Genomic DNA, 15,800 nt, shown 5'->3' with positions numbered 1-15,800 from the left:
GATATCAAACTGCTTACCACTTGAACCATCCCGTTGGTTCGATCAGCATGTTCATTAAGGAAGAAAAGGGAAAAGGAATAAGATTCCAATGAACATGAATTGAAGGAGGCGCAATTAAGCCTTTAGAGTAGTCAAAAAGCATCCCACCTATTCCTCTAAGCCAAGAAAAGCTCATCTAAGCATAAAGTTTAAGAATCTTTCTCTTTATAGCTTTATATGAAAACAAACATCATATACAAATTAAACAAAACTTTCCCAAGATTTCTGTTTCCCGTTTCCTTGTTTCTGCAATTGCATTCCTTTTACGATTTGATTATCTGAACAATCAAATTAAGAAGCTGAGTTTTTCGCCATGGAAAGTTCATCATCAAAAGCTCAAGTACTGAAGCCAGTGCTTCTTAAGCTGGCATTCCATTGGCGCTATCTGTTGCAGGGTTTATCTATGCCAGGATCATAACCAAAGGAAGAATAAACCTTGAAGCTTCTTCAATGGAAGCTGATTCTCAAGAGTTCAGAGTTGGAGCAAGACTTAATTCTACATCTTCTACCAGTGGAGATGAAGGAGAAAAGTTGACAAGGACTGATTTTATGAGCATGGTTAAAAGTTTGGAAATTCAGAACAGAATTGCTTACGAAGAAGAGATTTCAGGCCTAAGAACGCGAGTCGAACAACTTCAGAAGAGAGAATGGGAATTAGAAAGGAAGTTTCTTCGTTTCTGCGATCTTAAAGAACAAGAATCCGTGCTTATGGAGCTTAAGAACATTTTGTTGTTGGAGACATTGTCTGCACAGTTCTGGAAGAGAACTTTCTTCCATGGTGGCCGAGAACAAAAGGGTCGAAAATATAGTTATGGAACATTTAAGAGTAGTGGAGCAGGTTGAGCATTGGAAATTAAAGAATGGATTACTCGAGAGGAAAGTAAAGAGGCTGTTGAGAAAAACAAAAGGCCAAGACAAGCTCTTAAGAGAAAAAGATTCACAGATTGTAGCTAAAGATGCAGAAATTAGAAGAAATGGTGAGGATCTACAAGGAAGAAGCAATGTCATCAAGAAACTAGAGGATCAGTTAAAGAACTCAATCTCTCATAGATCAATTGCAGGATCAGAAAATGAGCTTTCAATGAAATTGGAAACAGCAGAGGAATCACTTTCAGCAATCTCAAAGGTATGCAAATTTACCTTTAGGAACCTCACATTTCGTACTCTTTGTTTTCTTGAAGTACTCGTATCCGACATTGACATTCGAGTTCGAGAAATTCTAACCGAGACTCTAATTTGTATTTTCAGACTGAAGAAGAGGGGATAACTAGGGAGGAATACAACAAACTTGCAAATGACTATGAACAAGTTCAGAAGGAGAGAGCTGAAGAACTTAAAGAACTTATATACTTAAGATGGTGCAACGCGTGCTTGACGTACGAGCTGAAGCGATATCAACCGCTGCAAGAGTATATCGAGGGGAGCAAGGATCATCTCGAACAAGAAATCGAAGAAGGCGGAGAAAATGTAGGGTTTAGAATCGAGCAGCAGTTAGATGGTCCAGACATGGTTGAGCCTTCCTTAGGTGTTACAAAAGGTGGTCCAGTTTGGCTCCAAGAGGGAGAAATTGCTTAAAAAGTTGAAGAAATTGGTGGAAGGAAGTGATAAAATGAAGCCAAAGTTGGATGGTAAAGGCAAGCAGGAAAGGAAGTGCTTTGGCAGACATTGGGTGTGTGATGAATGCAGGGGAGCATGTTGTTCAAGCAAGGACATCGTGTTCTAGTGTAAGAAACTCATGTTTAACGCTGAATAACACTGCCTCGGACACCTATAAAATCTATGTAATGAAGAAACCTTCAGTTGGAATTAAAATACAAAAACTGCAGCTTGGGGAATTATGTACGTAGAATAGTTGCTAATAACATGGTTTGAAAGTCACATTAATGTACACGAAGTTTTTCTTCCCTTCGTCTCTCTTACAACATCAACACCATGCATAAAATTTTAGAAGGATGAAAATAGACTATCAATAGAAATACACAAAAATTAAATATAAGAAAAATTGAAAAGTTTAGGGGACAATTGTCCTACCCTCAGTCCATTCCTGATTAACTCCAAGAAAAGTTTATGAACATACAAATAAAGATAAAAATGTCGATTTCGTTGGACAAATAATCCAACGAGAAAAAAATAGAGAATATAAGTGTTAAAAAATTAATTTGAGAACTAGGTTGTTTGTTATAGTATTTTTAGAACTCATTGTATTCTCGCGATTAGTTTTATAAAATATAATAAATAATTAGAACTCATCATGAATGCATGACGAGTTCCATACAATTTCATCAAATTCATGACGATTTGTGTTTTTAATATATTTTACGAAATTTGTCATATAAGTATGGCGTTTTTATGTGTACTATAACAAATAACATATATCTTAAAATAATTATTTAACACCTACATTTTTCAATTTTGTTTCCTATCCATAATATTTTCAAATTTCAAGTTAAATAGGCCACTTTATTTAAATTTTATAATTTCGTTCCGTTTTAAAAAAAATTACGTTTCTTTTAAAATTTTATACATTCATCTCCTAACATAAAATCTTGCGTGTGTATGTAATATTTCTTAAATTCGGTATCTAAGCTTTTAAATTTACCCGAAATGTTCCTCATTTAATAGTCGATGGTTATAAGCATGGGCCTCAGATCCAATTGGATTATAATTGCAGACCAAAACTTGATTTAATTTAAGGGCCAATGTTTGCAGCTTATCATTTATTTTGTAATTAAATTTCTAAACTAGCTATTTATTTTTCTTAATTCATTTTCTGTATACAATATGTTAATGTGTCAATTTTGGGCATACCCTACCTAAGTACATATTGATGTAAACATTTGAACCACTCAAACGTGTTAGTTGGTGATAATAATAATAAGAGAAAATAACCTCAGTGACCAAAAATCCCAGATAATATACGATTTTGACTAACTTTTTTTGGATTTGCGAAAATGACCAACAAAATCGCAATGCGATCTCTAATTCGCATTGCGATCTCCACTATCGCAAATTCGCATTGCGATAGTTAAAAATCGCGTTGCGATTTTTCAAGTTGTCGTTGCAATAGTTTCCAAATTTGTTGCGATGGTCTACAGTTGTCGTTGCGATTTTCCAAATTCGTTGCGATAGTTAAAAAAAAGATTTTGTTTCTTAAGAATTTTCTCTAAAAAGATAGTATCCGCGCGTACGTGTTGAAGACACGTATTACCACGACCACGACCACGACCACGACCCCAACCCGAGACGAGACGGCGGCGGCGGCAGCGCGCGAGAGTCCCCCTTGTTCTCTTCCACTCAACAAAGAAGTGGGAAATTCAAGCCTTAAATACCATTCCCAATAGTGTTTCCAATACTATGTGGGATTGAGCATTACCAACACCATAAAATCTTACTTCCCAACCACATATCAAAACCGTTTGATTATTTCAGATTCATTCGATTAAAGAACAAGAAAGATATATACCAGACCACAGATTTGAGATCTCTTTCCATTATCACTTGAAAGGCATGAGTCATATCTAGTTCACTGCTACTTCCCTAACTTGACTTTCAAAAACAGTGGGGAATGAACATAGACAACTATTGTTAACTCAATCAATAACAGACGACACCGTAAATCAAGCCCTTGAACCAATCATTTTAGCAATTAATTTCCAATAAGTTACTCTTGATACTCATGAAAACCATCATAAGACGCATTAAAACCTCCGATCAAGTAAGATTATCTAATACTTTCACATGTTCTGCTACCATAATATTAACTGAATAGAAATGTTTCGAGGAGAAAACAACTGTCTGTACTTATTTACTATATTCTATTAGCATTTTCCTATGCAGAGATTTAGAAAAATACACATATATCAAAGAAATGCATGCTCATTACATAGTCAAGGAAGCACTAAAACAGATGCTTATGTATGCAGTTTAACAGTCCCTTCATATTTCGGTCTCTTTGATTAGTAAGTGGTGGTCGGGAACTAAGATTCTATGGTGTTGGTAATGCTCAATCCCACATAGTATTGGAAACACTATTGGGAATGGTATTTAAGGCTTGAATTTTCCATTTCCTTGTTGAGTGGAAGAGAACAAGGGGGACTCTCGCGCGCTGCCGCCGCCGCCGTCTCATCTCAGGTCGTGGTCGTGGTCGTGGTAATACGTGTCTTCGACACGTCCGCACGGATACTATCTTTTTAGAGAAAATTCTTAAGAAACAAATTTTTTTTTAACTATCACAACGAATTTGGAAAATCGCAACGACAACTGTAGACTATCGCAACGAATTTGTAAACTATCGCAACAACAACTGTAGACTATCATAACGAATTTGGAAAATCGCAACGAATTTGGAAAATCGCAACGACAACTGTAGACTATCGCAACGCGAAATGGAAAATCACAACGCGAAATGGAAAATCGCAACGCGAAATAGAAAATCGCAACGCGATTTTTAACTATCGCAACTCGAAATGCAATGCGAATTTGCGATAGTGGAGATCGCAATGCGAATTAGAGATCGCATTGCGATTTTGTTGGTCATTTTCGCAAATCCAAAAAAAAATGGTCAAAATCGTATATTATCTGAGATTTTTGGTCACTGAGATTATTTTCTCTAATAATAATAATAATTAGTAATCATAAATATATTTATTATTAGTATTATCTGCTAAATTCAAGCAATGTATTAGTTTTGTTTTGGATTATAATATTTATATACAATGCTAATTTTTTTATAAATAAGGTCGAGAAACAATGGCTTATATAAATGTTTTTTTAATCTATTTAGTGTTGGTGATTAAAAAGAATGTTATTATTTCTTGAGGTTTTAGGTTCGAACTACATCTATAGAATGTGTATGCATTGTTAATGGTTAATAAAAATTATGAACATATATTATATTATAATCACCTAAGAATATTAAAAGAATATTTTGTGTTTTAAATAAGTTAGGTATTAGCAATTTGATTTTCATTTATAATACAGAAAAGTACAACTTAAATAAGTTTACAATGGTTCGTCTACTTATATTTTGGAATGATTCATGGTTTGATAGTGAAGGTCCTTTATTGGACAATATGATTAGTTCCTCTACTTCTTCTGCAACGTTGATGGTGTCTATAGTAACGTAATATCTCGAATTTTAAAAATTTAATCTAATTAATTAAGTATATTTTTTATTAATTATTATTTAAATAGATATAAATTATTTTTGGCATTTAATTTGTCTAATTTATTTTTCTTTTTATGAAATCTGGTTTTTGATATGATAATGAATTTTTACGAATTATTTTATATTAAATATTTATAATTCATTTTCAATTGTCGAGTTAAGAAATGGAGTAATTTATTATTATTATTATATTATTATTATTATTATTATATTATTATTATTATTATTATATTATTATTATATAAAAGAAAGAACGAAGGGTTAGTGAGCATAGAATAAGTTAATAAGAGGGTGAGGAAGGAGCGTTATTGAAAATTAGGGTAAAATAAACTTAATAATAAAAATAAGTGTTTAAATTATACTTTTGTTTATTTATGTCTTTAATTTTTAGGTCAATATAAGTGTTTAATGATATACAATTTATATTTTAAGTGCATACACCATAAAACGTTAAAAAATCCATTAAAAATCAGTTAACCATCAGTGTTTGCCACACATGCTAAGTTTTTATTTTCTTTTTATTTTAAAAAAATATTTAAAATATTATTATTATTTGCGAGAAAAAACCCTATTTTAAAAAATCAAAAAACCCTTAAAATTTCTAAACCCCTAAACTTGTCGACCATCCCTTACCGGTTGGTTTCGTCACAACCATCACCACTCCTAAATTGAGTTCGGGAGTCGATTACGCATGGTGAATGATTAACACCTCCACAGTGCTCTAAATCGGTACATAGTCAATTAATTAGTTGTCTTTGCAATGAATCTTACAAGTTCGAATTTAATTTAATTTAAGATCCCTTCAAATAATATTCTTTGAATTTTAAAACGGAAAACGACAATATTTAATTATTTCTTATCGAGAAGAAATAGTCTCTCATACCTTAAAGCAATCAATTCTTACTCCAATCGAAATAAAGAAATATTACAATTCAATTCTAAGATTCCTTATTGATTTGAATTTCGAATGCATGAATAATGATAAAAATAAAAGATAATTAAATATGAATTACCAATCCTTTTAAAAGGAAGAAGAATGTTCGATTATTTAAAGACGTCGAGATCGGACATTTTATAAGTTCTAACGATCTTTTCTCAAATGATTTAAATAGAAGAACATTTCTTTTTTTCTCATTCCCCAAATTTTAGTTGTAGTCAAATTTTTAGGTTTTCACTTGACGGGACACAATTTCATTTTAAAAACGTCGAAGCAACCTTATTATACGTTAAGATAGTCACTTCATGATAATCATAAAATGAAATGGTATTACTCTTAATCTAATTATTTGAATTGAGTCGAGTGATGCTTACGAGAGTATCTTACATGTCAATTTTGAATAGTCTCTCCTACCTTAAAGCAACCAATTCTTACTTCAATCAAAATAAAGAAATATTACAATTTCATTTTAAGATTCCTTATTAATTTTAATTTCAAATGCATGAATGATGATAAAAATAAAAAATTAAATATGAATTACCAATCCTTTTAAAAAAGAAGAAGAATGTTCGATTATTTAAAGACGTCGATATCAGATCTTTTATAGGTTCTAACGATCTTTTCTCGAAAGATTTAAATAGAATAATATTTCTTTTTCTCTCATTCCCCAAATTTTAGGTGTAGTTGAATTTTTAGGTTTTCACTTGATGGGATACGATTTTATTTTATAAACGTCGGAAGTAACCTTCTTATACGTTAAGACAATCACTTCACGAAAATCGTAAAATGAAATGATATTACCCTTAATCCAATTATTTGAATAGAGTGGAGTGATGCTTTCGGGGGTATCTTACATGTCAATTTTGAAAGGGATGCCCTCCATGCCCTGAACCTGACCTGTACCTAAAACGATCCAAACGTCTCCCTTTTTTATACCATAAACCAAAACTAAAACTCACCAAAACGACCCCTAAATACTAAACGAACACCCTAAACGGTCTAAAGCTTTGACCTTTTGCGTCCTCAACAACCTGCAACCGACGAGATTCCGAACACAACCCTAGCTCCGACGACGAGGGTCTACGACTAACGTAAACTCTACCCCTCTCTCTATTTTTACTGTTATTGATTTGGTTTGAATAAAAACGATTCTGGAAAAAAATGAACAAAGTTGAGACCTTTGAAAGCTTTTTCTCTTTACTGTGTATTTGTTTGGTTCTCCTCGAATGGGGAAGCAGATCACTGTTACAAAGCTCCTCCTTTTTACATGTTTGAGTTCGGGTTATATATCCGGATTGCATGGATAAAAAACCAAAAACAAAATCATTTTCCCTCTTTTTTGCTTGCTTTTTTCTTTTTTTGTCACTGATTTTCTGACTTTCTTTTTTGTGTTGCTCCCATTCCTTGCATGTGATTCTGATGATGTGAAGCGGAGACCGAACACAGGCACGTGAGGCATCTGGAGAGGCGCGCGTATCATCAATGCACCGATATGGACAACTTGTATCCTTTGGCGGCGGCGGACGCGAGAATGAGGCTAGGATTTCCTTCAAACCCTAACAACTTGGGCCGCTGCTGGGTTCCGCTAATATTTGGGCCCCTACTTGCTTCTGTTGTCCTTTTGAATTTTAATTTGTAATCTGGGCCTCTTACAAAAAATATTAATAAACATTTAGATATTTGTTTTATTTTTTAGCTTATATATATTATATTATAATCATATATGTGTTACATATATAACATTAATATAACCATTTGAAACATATTTATATATATATATATATATATATATATATATAGATAGATAGGCATACCCACATCAATATATAATTACCACATCATTAATAAATAATATATATATATAGACACACATATTCATACATAATAATAATATCTATTCACAGACCTATTATATATATATATATTAATAGCATATATGTATTCACACATAATAATAATAACATATATTCATATATAACACGCCTACACTATATATATAACCAAATAAAGCCCAATAATCTTTTGTATTATATATATATATGTGTGTGAAAATACAAATGAAACTTGGATAAAGTCTCAGACAAAATGAGCATCTATAATTTATGTGCCGTGGATACAACTACAAGGACGGGAAATAGTTAAACTCAAAAAAAATTGTTGTACTTGATTTTAATGGTGGTTGAGGTGAACGTTCAATCTAGTCAAGACGATTTAAAAAATTGAGTTATTCAAGTTGATGAGTATTATTTTATAATTCGAACTTAATTTAAGATTTTTTTGAGTTGAGTTTATAAAATTCGAGTCGAGTCGAGTTTTCGAGTTTATATTAAAATTTAATTATAAATATTTATAGTATTGTGGTACTATTTGATTACAATTCAAATGATTTTTAAACCATATACAATACATATATATTTTTTCATATTTTTTTCACATGTTATATACATATATTATACAGAGCTGAGGAGCTTGACTGAAACTTAAAAATTATTCCAACAAATTATTTTTATAACTAGATTTGAATTTAAAAAATTTTCTAATCGAATTTATGAAATTACAACTTGAAATTATTTAAAACTTAATTTTTTTAATCAAATAAAAATTAATTTTTTAAATTAAGTAAAATTTCACGCATCCCAAAGGCGGCATTCATCAAATAGAAAAGAACCAAACCACTGAAATCTAAAAGTATAACAGAACATTGTCTGGCATCGGATAATCTCCAAATATTGTCAGATATTTATACTGTTATTAGTACTCTTAGGAAGTCACTCCAAGCCCCAAGGACATGGATTTACCATGTGCCAAATATTGTACTTTACAAGGACGTCGGTCGCCAATAAGATAGAAATTTTTTAAATATAATTTATTAATATAAAATTATAAAATTATAAAAAAAACAGTTTATAATCTAAAATCTTATTAAGAATATAATTTTTTAGGTCGGACAAAACAACCTTTAGGTTAAATAATGATAATCTAAAATATTATATTTTTTATAACATTAAACCATCTTATATTAACTTTAAATTAGATTGTCGTACAAAATAACTACCCCAATCAAATTAAACACCCAAATTCTACATTTTTACTTCATTTTCCTACTAATTTTTTATAGGCATATACGTATAATCTTCACTAATTCGTGTTTGTTTTGTTATTAATTGGTTGTAGGATGAAAAGTCCTTTCAATTTGCTCAGTTCTAAGGGTGGGACAATATCGCTTTTACGAGGACCACATGGGTTAAAATTTTCATTGAGCAACAAACAAATTGATACAAATTCAATCAGGATTTTCTATTATTTGATAAGAATCTAGGGTTTTCGAGCTTGAAGCTATTATCAAAAGCAAGTATGGTGAAAGGATTGCCAGAGGTTAACCTCCAAATCAATTATGTGATACTTGCATTACATGAAAAAAACACATACAAAGCTTTGAACTTGGTAGATCTTGGTGTGCTCGAAGGCTATTGGAGATAGTACATACTGATATAGCCGATCTTTCTGACATACCATCACTTGGTGGTAACATGTATTACATAACTTTTGTTGATCATTTTAGTAGAAAATGTTGGATTTACATCTTGAAAGAAAAATCATAAGCGTTAGAAAAATTAAAAGAATTTAAAGCAATGGTGGAAAAACAAAACGATCACTATTTAAAATTACTCAGATCAGATAGAAGAAGCGAATATACATCAAATTTATTTGAGGACTTTTGTAAAGAACATGGCATAATCCATCAGTTGACAGTTAGATACACACCCCAACAAAATGGAGTAGCTGAAAGAAAGAACCACACAATCCTTGACATGGCAAGAAACATGATAAAAGATAAACACCTACCGATAAATTTTTGGGCCGAAGTTGTACGATGTGCGGTTTACCAACTGAACCAATGTCCAACAAAAAGTGTAAAATATATGACACCAAATGAAGCGTGGAATAGTCAGAAACCAGGAGTTGGACACCTCAAAATTTTTGGGTGTATCACATATGCCCATGTTCCTGAACAGACTAGAAAGAAGCTGGATGATAGAGGATAAAAACGTATTTTCATTGGCTATGATGAAAGAAGCAAAACCTACAGGTTAAATAATTCTCTTACTAAAAAGGTAATAATTTCAAGAGATGTCGAGTTCGATGAAGCAGAAAATTGAAAATGGAGTAAAAAAGAAAAGAAAGTTGAAGGACTATTTTTTTAATGAAGATAAAGATGACGATGATCTTATCAATCAAGATGAACAAAATGATGATCAAGGTCCTCAACAAAATACACCATCGTCATCAAGCAACAGTAGCAATGGTAGCAATATAATAGGAAGTTCTGAAGTACCTCCAACGGAAGTTTGAAGATCTACTAGGGAAAGAAAAATTCCAGAAAGGTATAATGATTATGAATTACAAAGTGTTTCACTTTTCTGCTTACTTGTGAATAATATTCCAATAACATATGAAGAATTAATTGAAGATGATAAATGGAAGAATGCAATGGATGAATAAATTGCATCAATAGAAAAATGATACGTGGGAGCTAACAACCTGATCAGAACACAACCCAATTGGAGTAAAATGGGTTAATAAGACTAAGACCAACAAAGAATGAGAGGTTGAGAAATACAAGGTAAGACTAGTTACCAAAGGCTACAAACAAAGACAATGAATATACTATTATGAAGTATTTGTTTTAGTAGCAAGGATTGAGACCATCCGACTTCTCACAACAATAACAACACAAAATAAATGGAAGATTTATCAAATGGATGTGAAGTCAGTCTTTGTAAATGTCTACCTAGAAGAAGAAGTTTATATTGAGCAACCACCTGGATACATTAAAAAGAGGCACGAAGACAAAGTTTATCGATTGAAGAAAGCTCTATGTGGACTGAAGAAAGCTTCCAGATCGTAGAACATGAGAATAAATGAATACTTGCAAAGAAATAGGTTCATAAAGAGTCCATACGAGCATGCCTTATAAACAAAGAAAATAAAGATGGTGATATCATGATCGTGTGCTTATATCATGCTTATTTTTTAATCAAATAATCCAAGTATGTTTAATGATTTCAAGAAATATATGACTAAAGAATTAAAAATGTCAGATATTGGTGAAATGTCATACTTTCTTGGAGTCGAAGTGAAGCAAATGTAAGATGAAATGTTAATTCAACAAGAGAGCCAGTGAATCCGATGTTATTCAAAAGTATCATTGGAAGTTTAAGGTATCTAACTATCACACGACCAACATAATGTATGTTGTGGGATCGATAAACAGATTTATGGAGAATCCGAAACAAGATCATTGGATAGTAGCAAAGAGAATTTTGAGTTATGTCAAAGGTATGACATATCATGGTTTATTCTACACGCATTCAGAAAATTCATAGTTAGTTGGTTATTCTATTAGTGATAATGGGGGAGACGTAGATGATAAAAAAAAATACTTCTGGGTATCTATTCCATATCATTTTTGCAGTATTTTCATGGTCTTCAAAGAAACAACAAACGGTAGCTCTTTCGACATGTGAAGCAAAATACATAACCGCAATAACGTGTATTTGCTAAGCAATATGGTTAAAGAATATTTTGAACGAACTAAATTTGACACAAGAAAAACCGACTACAATTTATGTCGATAACAAGTCTACAATTTCTCTTGCCAAGAATCCAGTTTCCCATAGCCGAATCAAACATATCGATACAAAGTATCACTTTATACGAGAGCAGGTGAAGAACAAAAATGTGGAGTTAATCTACTGTCGAACCGAATATCAATTAGCATATATTTTCACAAAGTCATTGAAAGCAGACGTATTCCACAAACTCAAAGAAAAGCTTGGAATGAAAAATCAAGTTTGAGGAGGAAGGTTAGAATTCAAACTTAATTTTACATTGTGGATGTCAGCAAACCATGCATATTTACGAGTTACACACTTGGTACTTGAAGAAAGAGGGCAACAAATAAGGGAATTTAACCACTGTAATGCAATGAAAATAATCACACATAAAAATTAAATGGAAGCAACTTGAACCATAAATTAAATGAGGCAACAATTATGTGGTAAAAGAAGTAAACACTTATAAATTGTGGCAGTTGCAAGAAACATTTGGCAGCAACAAGTAAGATACTTGATGGAGAATAATCGAGGTGGCAAAAAAGATAATATTGAAAGCATAGAGTTTTACTTCAACAATGAACAATGGAGCCGGTTCTAATGCTTATAGGCTTAATAGTTGATGTATGTATTATATGAAATATGATAAGTGTGTGAGTGAAATAGTGAAAAAAATACGAGTGATAGTTTAGCAAAGCATTGTATAGTGGGGTTTTGTTTGTAAACTAGTGACAACCAGTGTTTGTATTATATTTGTATTTTGGTTCGTATTAATAACAGCATGTGAGTTATAAAAAATACTGAGTGCCCACCTACGCTTCAACATACTAAAAATAATTTAATGAATTTTCACACAAAATATTTTTAATTTAAAATTAAATATATCACAAAGATAATTTAATAAAATTTTCTTTTAGATAACTTTTTAACAATTTAAAGTAATTATAAGGTAATATATGTTGGTAATTTTCTTAACCAGTTGACAATGCAAGCACATGCTATAGACGAAGCACATGCTATAGACGACGCAACTTCTAAAACCTCGGCGTTTTTCCTGAAATATCACATTTACCATTAATTTTTCTTGTCCCTTCAAACTATTTTTCCCGATCTAACACCATTCGCAGTAAGACGCACCCCCTGCAGCGCGCTTTACGCTGATATGGCGCCACGTGGGGTAAGGCGCCCCCTACAGTGCGCTTTATGTTGACATGGACACACGTGTCTAAAGCGCGGCCCCTAGGGAACGCCTTACGCCACGTAGGGCTATAGCGCGGGACAGGGGTCATGCTTTTAATTATCACATGCTCAATTATCAGACACGCATAATGCAAGGTGCGGTGCAGAGACCGCGCTTTGCATAATTTACCCGGACTCTCGCTTTAAAACATCCTCTTTCGGCTATAAATAGCCCTCTCCCGTAAACTCTCTCCAATTCCCTCTCAACAAGAAATTTATAACAATCATTTCAACAGTAAATAACACCGACAATCCTCTTATATTTGATTCAAAGTTAAAAGTTCGTTCGATCTTTCGTATAAGGTAATTTTGTTATAATATTTTTTATTATACTTATTGTTTATTATGATTATTTGAAAAAATATTATAGTAATTGTTTTCAATTAATTTATGTGTCAGTTCAAGGGGAAAGCAGGAGCATACGTCGAAATATTTTTGCGGTGTAGGTATTAATATAAAATATATTATTTAAATTATTTACGTTTATGTGTAAAAAAATTATTGTGTTATATTTTCGATCATATATTATTTATTAATAGGTTTGGTTTCAGTTATTTTTTTGTAGATATAATATTGTCGCACTTTTAAACTCTAAGAATGCGCGACTTTAAGCTATTGTTTATTATGATGGAGAAATTCGAGAAGATGAAACCGGCGTGTTTTCATATCAAATGAGCGTGTTAAAATATCATTCAAGAGAAGCATAACTCTGAGGAGCTGATAACGAAGATTTCGAGGAAGGTCATTTGGAAGTAGTAGAAGAATATCGTCGTTGCATTACAGATTTCCAATATCATTGTTGCCATTAACTTATACAGCGTTCGAACTATCGAACAATGATGATGTTGAAATGTGGCTGATTCTCAAATAATTATTCAGACAACGATATTGAGATGTATGCAAAGTTGTTCAAGTGCGTGTTGTTCGGGATTAGTCATTAAGCTCTCACTATGGGTGTCTGAACAAGTTGATCAAGTTGACAGCCCGACTACAATAATGGTAATATTTTAATGCCATAATGGGAAATCCGCATCATGGTGTCGTCACATTAACTTCAATGGGAGGCATTCATCCGCAACTCCTTATGATATGTACCGAGGTGGGTCCACGAACATCCGTATGGCAACATCGCGTCCAGTTCAATGGGAAGACATCTGGAAATTTATTTAACCTTAATATGGAGATGCCATCGACGCAACAATCTGTGCAGTTTTCATTTAACACGATGGCTTCAAGCTCCAGGGGAAGCTATTCCACTGCGAGCTTTTTCGATCTCAATGTCGATATGCCTTCTAGTTCAAGGGGAAGATGTGCAAGTAGTAGGTTCTTCGACCTAAATGTGGAGGTATGGAGGAACCATCATCTCCACCAAAGAATCGCTTCGTGAGCCTGGTACGGATGATGCTGGGAAGAGATATTCATTCACCCATAATCACCATAATTCAACTTTGATGATGATGATAATGTAGATGAAGTTCCATTAAATGTGGCACAAACTGACCCTCCAGCATATGTATGAAGCTGATTATGGTGCAATGTACGAGCCAGAATTTGGATATGTCTCATCTCGGTGACTATGGATATTACTCATCAATAAATAATGGTGAGTTATCTTTAAGCATGGAGTTTTCAAGCAAAGAAGAAGCGATGATGGCTATAAAAATTACAATTTCCGTAATTTGTTCAATCGAGAGTCGACGCTCCACGATAGAACAATATGTATGCTACTGTGCCCGACGCGAAAATGGATGCAATTGGATGGTTCGCGTAGCGAAGTGGAAGAGGAAAAACAACATATGAGAACTAACAGTATACAATGGTCCTTACACATGTTATGCTGGAGGGGTCAACCAGATCATCCCAACTTGGACTCTGAAGTGTATGCCAAGCCATCATGCCCATGGTAAAAGAAAGCTCTCATATAGCTGTTGTTGTGTTGATTTCAGCTATATAATCTCAATATGGGTACACTGTCTCCTATAAAAAAGCTTGGTTGGCAAAACAAAATGCCATTGTCAAACTTCATGGCAAATAGGATACATCTTACAACGAACTTCCAGGCTGGTTTAGGCTGGTGCGGAGGTTGAATCCTGGGACAACTGTGGACTTCAAAACCTCCTATACATACCATAATGATCGAGTTCTTCACAATCGATGTCAATTCTACCGGGTTTTTTGGACTTACCCACAGTGCGTTAATGTTGTCAAATATTGCAAGCCTGTGGTCCAGATCGATGGGACTTTCTTGTATGGAAAATAAAATCAAGTTTTATTATTGGTAGTTGTCCAAGATGTCAATCGCAACATTCTTCCAGTTGCTTTTGCTCTTGTTGAAGGAGAAGATACATATTCTTGAGTTTTTTTCCTCTGAAACTTACGTGCACATGTTATCACGAGGGAAAAAATCTGTGTCACTTCAGATCGCGAAGCTGGGATCATAGCAGCAATGGAGTCTTTGGGTCTAATGTGGCAACCACCCTTTGTCCAACATAGGAATTATCTCCGACACATTGTTGAGAACTACCATGGAAGATACAAGAAGAATGATGAGCGTCAATTAATTATGCGCATGGGTAAGTAAAACTGATGTAGTTTGTTTTCTTTCGATCATTTTAATTTTGCAAAGAAAGCAAGTTAGTAAGTTATACATTTTTTGATCAGGTTACGAACTACTTCCTCAAATGTTTGAAGGAATGCTTAAAGATTTGCGGGAGAAAAACGAGAGAAAAACGAGGAAGGATACGATTACATCAGCCTCATCGATAAAGAAATGTGGACGAACGCATATGATGGTGGATATCGA

At 33.1% G+C, this 15,800-nt stretch overlaps 1 pseudogene; it reads left to right on the top strand.

The window, feature by feature from the left end:
• The first annotated feature begins 352 nt into the window (after positions 1-352).
• Positions 353-1,866, top strand: LOC120180969 (annotated as a pseudogene).
• The last annotated feature ends 13,934 nt before the right edge of the window (positions 1,867-15,800 follow it).

This window comes from Hibiscus syriacus, unplaced genomic scaffold (genome assembly GCF_006381635.1).
Source record: "Hibiscus syriacus cultivar Baekdansim isolate YM2019G1 unplaced genomic scaffold, ASM638163v2 tig00112503_pilon, whole genome shotgun sequence".
In the NCBI taxonomy this organism is placed as follows: domain Eukaryota; kingdom Viridiplantae; phylum Streptophyta; class Magnoliopsida; order Malvales; family Malvaceae; genus Hibiscus; species Hibiscus syriacus.
This window is presented reverse-complemented; position numbering and strand designations above follow the sequence as displayed.